Source organism: Eptesicus fuscus, chromosome 16, assembly GCF_027574615.1.
Source record: "Eptesicus fuscus isolate TK198812 chromosome 16, DD_ASM_mEF_20220401, whole genome shotgun sequence".
Classification (NCBI taxonomy): Eukaryota; Metazoa; Chordata; class Mammalia; order Chiroptera; family Vespertilionidae; genus Eptesicus; species Eptesicus fuscus.
Genome location: NC_072488.1, coordinates 54,122,665 through 54,131,588, shown reverse-complemented (window position 1 = coordinate 54,131,588; position 8,924 = coordinate 54,122,665). Strand labels below are relative to the sequence as shown.

Sequence of the window (8,924 nt, the reverse complement as noted above, 5' to 3'; positions counted from 1 at the left end):
TATAGAACATGTTCAGTGCTTCAAACATGGCCTGGCATGCAATAAGCATCTGCTCTTATCACTCTCTACAGTACAACTCCCAAGCCTGCTGCTGCCCTGTGCTCTCCTAGCCTCCCGTATCTCTGTGTAGCATCTGACCTCCTTTATCTTTATTGCTTAATTTTCTGCCTTCATGAGGGCAGGAATCACGTCTGTCCTGCTTCCCGCTGTCCGATCCTTACGATCTAAACTCTGCTCAGCTTATGAGACACTCGAGAAATGTTTTGTGGGTTGATTTGTTTTGTTAATCTTTACCGGAGGATATTTTTTCCCATTAACTTGCCCTTGACAGGGAATCAAACCGGTGACACTTCCGTGTGTTGGCTGATGCTCTAACCACTTGGCAACACTGGCCAGGGCAAGAGACGATTTTGACTACAGTAATAAATGAAATATTAAAAAGAAGAAACGCTAGTGCTCGCTCCGGCAGCACATACACCGAAAACTGGGACAATACGGAGATTAGCGTGGCCCCTGCGCAAGGATGACACACAAATTCATGATGTGTTCCATATCTAAAAAAAAGAAACCCTACAAGGCCAATGCGATCCAGAAGACAGAGAAACCTGAAGCTCTTGGGTCATTTTTCTTCCTCTATATTTCCTTCATATACGTGGCCTTTTCGTTTTGTTTGTCTAACTGTTAAACAAAGAGAGAGTTAATGAGTTTCCAGTTCTGGGATTGTGAGATAAGCCTTTGTAATTACATCTTTTGCAGGAGATTTCCGCCCTATCTAGTTTTTCAAAATCTAATTAAATATTAAATGCATACAAAAAATAGGTTATATGAGCAAAATATTTAAAAACGAACACCCAACTACTTACAACCCAGCTTCAGATGCAGGTTAAAAGCCACACTATGGAATCCCCCTGGTCATCTGTTCCCATCTCAGCCCCCTCCTAATTTTTGTTGATAGTCCTTTGCTGTTCTTCCTATTTTCACCCTTTAAAACACATATCCCTGAGCCTATGCTGGCTTTACATGCTTTTGAATTTTATGTCAAATAAATTATACAGCCCGACCGGCGTGGCTCAGTGGTTGAGCATTGACCTATGAACCAAGAAGTCATGGTTCGATTCCTAGTCAGGGCATATGCCCGGGGGTTGTGGGCTCGATCCCCAGTGGGGGTGTGTGCAGGAGGCAGCCAATCAATGATTCCCTCTCATCATTGATGTTTCTGTTTCTGTTTCTGTCTCTCTCCCTCTCTCTTCTTCTCTGAAATTACTTTTAAAAAATACTTTTTAAATAAATGATGAGATCACACAGTATGTATTTGATTTGCTTTCCCCACCACTCCCGCTGTTTGTGGCACTTGTCTCTGCTGTGAGACGCAGCTGTATCATATGCTGCTATGGGAATGCTCTGCCGTGTTCTTCTCCATGCTCTCAGGGGCTGTGTGGTTGTTTGCCGCTTTTTGCTATTGCTGGCAGTGCTGCTATGAACATTCTTACATGTGACTACTGGGGCCCAGGGTCAAGATTTCCTCTGGGTTTTTCCCCAGATTCTAAAGTTTATACATTTTCAACTTATCTAGATAACACTAAATTGAGCCCTAGCCGGGTTGCTCAGTGGTTAGAGCGTTGGCCCACGGACTGAAGGGTTTTGGGTTTGATTCTGGTCAAGGACATGTACCTCAGTTGCAGGCTCAATCCCCGGCCTGGGTCGGGGCATGTGGGGGAGGCAACCAATCAATGTGTCTTTCTCAGATTGATGTTTCTCTCTCTCTCTCTCTCTCTGTCTCTCTCTCTCTCTCTGTCTCTCCACTCTCTCTAAAAATCAATGGAAAAAATACATCCTCGGGTGAGGATTAACCACCAGAACAACAAATCCCCACAAAACACTAACTTGAATCCTCTGTCCCTGCTATGTCCATCTTCTGGTTCTCTCAGACCTGTCAGAATGGCTCTGAGCTGGCACTGCGATGGCCCCACTCCTGGGCGACTTAGAAAATACCCCTGTGTGACATGGGTGGGTTCCCTCCGGCTCATCACTCAGGGCCCCACAGACAGGAGCGAACGCTGTTGACCCAAAGCCCAGTAGAAACGAGACAGAGATCTGGAAACAGCATTCTGACTAACTCATTTGTCTTCTCAAAATAATAAAAGTTTTAATATTTCTTCAACTAAGTGAAGTGCTATTAAACACATTAATTTCCTTGTGATATAAGCTTGCCTTTGAACTCATTGTTTTCAAATCCCAAAGTGTCTTGATTGTGGTAGGCTTTCTAGAAATATCGACTTTATTTCGCCGCCTCAGTCAGTAGGATAATTTTTAAAAAAATATATTTTATTGATTTTTTTACAGAGGAGGGAGAGGGATAGAGAGCCAGAAACATCGATGAGAGAGAAACATCGATCAGTTGCCTCCTGCACACCCCCCACTGGGGATGTGCCCGCAACCAAGGTACATGCCCTTGACCAGAATCGAACCTGGGACCCCCCCAGTCCGCAGGCGGACGCTCGATCCACTGAGCCAAACCGGTCAGGGCATCAGTAGGATAATTTACAAATCTGTCTGCCAAAGCCAAGAATGTAAATTCTTTTTCCTGTTTTCTCCACTCTCCTCAATGGTTTTATGTTGCCATTATAATAATAATAATTTACAAGGAAGCTGGAACAGTGAACACTGACGCATCCCTAAGACCTGCTGTGACTTTCTCTCCGTGAAACTCTTACATGTTTGGTCACTGTCAGCTCAGTAGGCTGTCCTGGCCCAGCTTCTCTGTCTAGAAGGGAGCTCGGAGATTGTAGGTCATCCATATCTTTTTGAGAAGGCACACTGATCCTTCAAGAAAATGATCCTCTGGAAACTGAAATTGGGGCAGTTTGTAAGCAGAATCCGTTGTTCGAAGCAGTCAGTTATAGCTTGGCCGGGCAGCTCAGTTGGTTAGAGCATCATCCCAGTGCGTCAAGGCTGCAGGTTTGATCCCTGGTCAGGGCACATACAGAAAGCAACTAATGAATAAATAAGTGGAACAACAACTCTCTCTCTCTCTCTCTCTCTCTCTCTCTCTCTTTTCCAGCCTCTCTAAAATCCCTTTGGCAGCACATATACTAAAATTGGAATGATACAGAGAAGATTAATACTAAAATTGGAATGATACAGAGAAGACTAGCATGGCCCCTGTGTAAGGATGACACACAAATTCATGAAGCGTTCCACATTAAAAAAAAAAAAAAAATCAGTCAAAAAAGCATCAAGTTACAGAAATAAGCCAGAATTGTGCATAACCCTAGTTACACCTATCCCGGGCTGAGGCCACAGTCACTTCTGGGTGAATACAGTCTTTTTCTCTCATCACGTGCAGCTGCAAACTCTTACCAATTCTTCTTTTATGTTCCTCCTGCCCATTCCATCATTGCGTTTGGGCCTTTTCCACCTCATGCCTGAACCACAAGGGACTGAAAGCATCTCCCTGCCTGAGTTTCCCCTCATTCTAACCCACCATTGCTGGATGGATCTTTAAAAACTAAAAACCAGCCCTAACCGGTTTGGCTCAGTGGATAGAGTGTCGGCCTGCGGACTGAAGGGTCCCAGGTTCGATTCCGGTCAAGGGCATGTACCTTGGTTGCGGGCACATCCCCAGTAGAGGGTGTGTAGGAGGCAGCTGATCGATGTTTCTAACTCTCTATCCCTCTACCTTCCTCTCTGTTAAAAAAATCATAAAAATATATTTAAAAAAAACAACAACAAACTAAAAACCAAGCAGCAGAAGAGCAAACCCCTTACACAATAACTGGTTTCCTCATGACATCCCTCTTTTTGGCCCCCAAGCTCATTGGCTTCCACACAACAAAATCCAGAGCCTTCAGCCAAGGCGTGCAAAGCTCTCCTCAAACTCCTTTGACCTCTATGGCCATCTCTGCAGAAGCCTGAAAGAGCACACCCCATTTCCAGCACAGTTTCAGGACTCAGGGCCCCTGGAGCCAGACACAGACCAGGGTTTCCGAGCCCCCACTACTCTGTTTCTGTCTCTCAGGTCCCATCCATCCTTCAGGGCCCCACCTCCTCCAAATCTTCCATGACTCCTTAGCCTTTGACCATCGTCCCCTCCTCTAGACTTCTGTCCTGACCCAGAATACATAGTTTATTCTATACAAGAGGCCCGATGCACGAAATTCGTGCAAGCGTAGGCCTTCCTTCCCCTGGCTGCAGGCACCCGGGACCCGGGCTTCCCTCACAACCCTGGCTTCATCCAGGAGGTCATCAGGTCTAATTAGCATACAGTATTACACTTTTATTATTATGGATACACCAACCAAGTGGACTGTAAACCCCCAGAAATCATGATGTTTAGGTAGGTCAGTATCTTCCTTATCTTCTGTACCAATAGGTGTTGGGATTAAAAAAAAAAAAAAAACAAGAAAGGGTAATGCCCTCTTTCTCTATTTCAGATCAGGCCCTCCTCCCCTGCCTGCACTCCCAAATTCTGCTGTAAAATACCCAGCACAACTCTATCCTATCCTGTGTAAAATAAGGAAGCCACATTCTAGGGAATGGAGAAGTTGAGAAAGCGAACTAACATATTTCTTTTAATGACTCAAATAGCCTAGGGAAGACAAATAAACAACTTGGACCTGAGACAAAAGGGAAGCAATCCAGGTGCTTCTGAGTCTGAGCCAAGCCAAACCCTGGCTGGACAGCCAGAAAGGCGTCAGCTACTGACCCATGTAGGCAGGATGAGTTGATAATAAAGGAAAGCTGATTACAAAAGAAAAAAGTGCAAAGTTGAACTTCAGTGGTCACCTCTGACATCCATTGTATGAGCTCAAATGGTTTTTTTAAAATGCCCCTCCCCCAACACACACATCTGGTGAGTAGAGTGTGCCGAGTGGTGGTAAAGGCCTCGAGCAAGGACCTTATCTGATTTGGGACCTGCAGGGCCGTGGCAGTCACCTCACAGTAGTGTAAACTTCTTGTGTGGAAGGGTAGATAAACTTCATTTAAAGGGAAAACAGCCTCCCGGCCTGGCTTAGTGGTTGAAGGATAGACCTGTGAACCAGGAGGTCATGGTTGATTCCCGGTCAGGGCACGTGCCTGGGTTGCGGCTCGATCCCCAGTGTGGGTCATGCAGGAGACAGCCGATCAGTGATTCTGTCTCATCATTGATGCTTCTATCTCTCTCTACCTTCCTCTCTGAAATCAATAAAAATATATTTAAATGAAATAAATAAAATAAATAAAATAAAGGGAAAACAAATATTCTGGGAAGAACTTGTTTGATAGGAAGTAGAACAACCTATCTGAATTCATGGGTTATATTGCAAATATTTAGGTTTCTTTTGTTAACGTAAAAATATTCAAACCTGTAAGGAATCTTCATTAGTTTATTTGAGCCAAACTGTCGATAATTGCCAGGAAGCAGAATCTCAATGGATTGGGATAATGCTCCCAAGAATGGCAGTTTTTCATCTACAGTATTTTTATACATTGCAATCAAGGGAGGGGACATAGGTGGGTTACATGAAATCCATTGGTGATAGATTAGAGAGGCAGGAGAAAGCAAAGCGGGCGGGACCTCTGGGATTGGATAAAGAGTAAAATGATAGACACTTACGTCTTTTACTTAGGTGGGTACAGGTTAGTTAACAGTCAACAAGTAACATGACAACAATAACAATGAAGGAATTTGTGGTATCTGTCCTGGCTCCCAGGGCATTTGGTTGTGCGCTGAGGGGTAGGGGGGGAGGAAGGTGAGTTACAAGTTACCCTGACATTTTAATGATATGTTAAAGTAGATACAAAAAGACAATAAGCTCAGTTAAGGTCAAGGTTGACCTTGTCAGGGAAGATACAGGCCTAGGAGGTGACTACCCACCATAACTGCTTTTAGTTAAAGTTTCATTTCAGACCATCCTTTGTGGTTACTTTAGGTCTTTGAGTTTGCAAGGTTAGCATATGGTCCCTTTCATCCACACTTTAAAAGAGTGAAAAAATTTTTGGCTTATCATTATTATTATTACTAGTGGCCTGGTGCACAAAATTCGTACACATTAAAAGGGAATTAATTAGAGGAATTATTTTAATATTGCTATTTGCCCTTTCTCTATAATAGAAGTGTAAGAGATGAAAGAAAATTAGTAAAATGTATATGAAAATCTTCCTCTTGTCATAGTCTGGAGTGCACCACAGGACCCAGAGTCAAGTCCCCACCCACCCATGCATGCCTTGAAATCGAACGAGACCCAGACCTGGCTGGCCCCACCCTTGTCAAGCCCTACTGGGCGGGGGTGTGAAGCCTCAGGTCCCTCAGTGCAGCACCGGGGTGGAGGGCGTGGCCTGAGGTCCCCCGTCAAGCCCCGCTGGGCAGGGGGGGCGTGGCCTCAGGTCCCCTGCCCAGCCTGACACCACACAGTCTCAGGTCCCTGATGATTGCTCATTAGGACTCATTACAGGAACCCTGCCTCTGCTGTGGGCACAGCCATCTTGTGACAGCATTATGGTGTGAGGGTCAATTTGCATATTACCTCTTTATTATATAGGATTATTATTTTGGTAGTCTCTTCATGATTCCATCCTGCCCACCTTTGCAAAACCCTGGCTAAAGGCTAAAGAGTAAAGTCCTCAAGGGCAAGGACTTATTCACTGCTGACCATACTTCAGTGGCTAAAACCTCTTCAATCCTAGGTTAATCAGGACATCGGACCCTCCTTCTGCCTTGTCCCCTCAGAGTCTTCCCCCAAGACCTAAGCCATCCCTCTCTCAAATCAGACTAGTCGTCAGTGACTCAGTGCCATCACTTACATTAATCAGATGAGAATAATCAGAGCTGAGGATTTAAAACCAGCCTTGAGGGGAGCAATTACAAAATAGCTTGATTTCATTTACCAGGGACTTTTACTGTTATTGCATATGTAAATAAGGGAGGCAACTATCATCCCTTTTTACAGATCTGATAAAGACATTACAGGGATTGAGTGCTTTGCTTAAGGTTGCACATATAGAATGTATCCGGACTGGCACTTAAAGTCAATACCCATCTTTTTTTTTTTTTAATCCTTACCTAAGGATATTTTCTCCATTGATTTTTAGAGAGAGTGGAAGGGGGGAGGGAGAGAGAGAGAGAGAGAGAGAGAGAGAGAGAGAGAGAGAGAGAGAAACATCCATGTGAGAGACACGTTGATTGGTTGCCTCCCGTACACGCCCGACCTGGGCCCAGGGAACAAACCTGAAACCCAGGTACATGCCCTTGACCAGAATCAAACCCATGTCCACTGAGCCACACCGGCCAGGGCAATTCCAGTCTTTTATTTTTTTTAATATTTTTATTGATTTCAGAGAGGAAGGGAGAGGGAGAGAGAGATAACAACATCAATGATGAGAGAATCATTGATTGGCTGCCTTCTACATGCCCCCTACTGGGGATTGAGCCTGCAACCCGGGCATGTGTCCTTGACTGGAATCGAACTGTTAGGGGCAAAGATAGAATATTGGGACTAGCTATGGTTATGGGAAATATTAACCATGCTCTGTTAACCATGATTGCCTTGTGTTGGTTAAAGAAAGGACACTCTGACCTGGCTGGGAGTTGTATGCCCCCGGGACCTGGGAGTCAACCTTGGAACCATTCTCATTCAAGAACTGCCTATTACCATGGAAAGATTAGCAACCTTGTTGCCCAAACAATGGAGTCCCACCTCAGCCTCCTAATTCCCCCGGTCTGTAATCCCTACTTCCCCAGGTAATCCTTGTCCTACCCTATATAAGCAGCTGCCTTCTGGGGGACTGGAGAGCAGACTTTTGTGGATGACCTGCTGCCGGCAGTATTGGAATAAACACTCACATGTGATTCAACCCTGTCTCTGCTTAGTTGGCTCAAGTAGTGACAGGCAGCCCAGACCCATTGATTGTCCTGTTACAGCACCTCGGACCCTTCAGTCCGCACGCCGGCCCTCTGTCCACTGAGCCAAACCAGCCAAGGCAGGATGCCAGGCTTTTAAGCCCAACAATATCCTTTTTCCTACACAAGTTGCTGCTTGGTAGCCGGTGGTGATAACAAAGCTATTTTTATTTGTAATAAAAAAATCTGTTCATATTTATGTTTAGATTTTTTTCTGGGAAAATGATCATCATTACTATCCTGATGGGTATGGAATACTGAAAATGTTTTTGTCTTATCTACGTTCCTGATTTTGGGATAGATTTTAGGATTTAAGTGTTATTGGTCACCTCATGTCTTTATGTATATCACAGTGAAATCCAGTTAGTTTTTTGGGTATTTAATAAAAACCCATGTGTATTTTATTTTTTCAAATGCAGTTGACACTCAGTATTATATTAGTTCAGGTGTACAGAATAGTGGCTTGACATTTATATAACTTATGATCCCCTCATAAGTCTAGTACCTTTCTGACACCACACATCAAGCATGTCACACTCGCAGCCCACAATGAATATTTTTGCAGCCCAGCCAATATAACGGCATGTAAGAAACATGTTAATAATAATTCCATAACTTAATTTTTACAATATTCTGTTATACATAATTATTAATAACTACTACAACGTTCGCTAACGACTGATTGCTGTAATCATGTTGCATTTATTTCCCTTACGCGCCTTACGCGCAGGTGCACCATTTCTCTCCACTAACACCAGCAGCGAATATTCTAGCAGCCGATTGGACTGACTTGTTTGGTGTGCACAACAGGAAATATTTTGCTTTCGGAGACCAAGAAAAATAGGTTTGTTTGCATTACTCTTATTAATTTGTGCCATTATTCGGTAAGTTAATGTTCAAGAAAATATTAATTTTTATTAAAATGTTCTATTATTTTATGTTAACTATTATTCATTTATTTCAGCCCTTTGTATTCAGCATGTCTCTATAGAAATAAACCTACGTTTCTATGAAAATTGAAGCTTTTGTTTTTTTGGGGCCCACA

General features: G+C 43.8%; 2 non-coding genes across 2 annotated transcripts; both read left to right on the top strand.

The window, feature by feature from the left end:
• Positions 1 to 453: 453 nt before the first annotated feature.
• On the top strand, positions 454 to 558 carry LOC114227878 (U6 spliceosomal RNA). Its single transcript, XR_003613971.2, has one exon. It is a non-coding gene; the product is annotated as a U6 spliceosomal RNA (small nuclear RNA).
• Positions 559 to 3,103: 2,545 nt separating this feature from the next.
• LOC114227884 (U6 spliceosomal RNA) lies at positions 3,104 to 3,207 on the top strand. The gene has a single exon (XR_003613975.1). It is a non-coding gene; the product is annotated as a U6 spliceosomal RNA (small nuclear RNA).
• Positions 3,208 to 8,924: the final 5,717 nt, after the last annotated feature.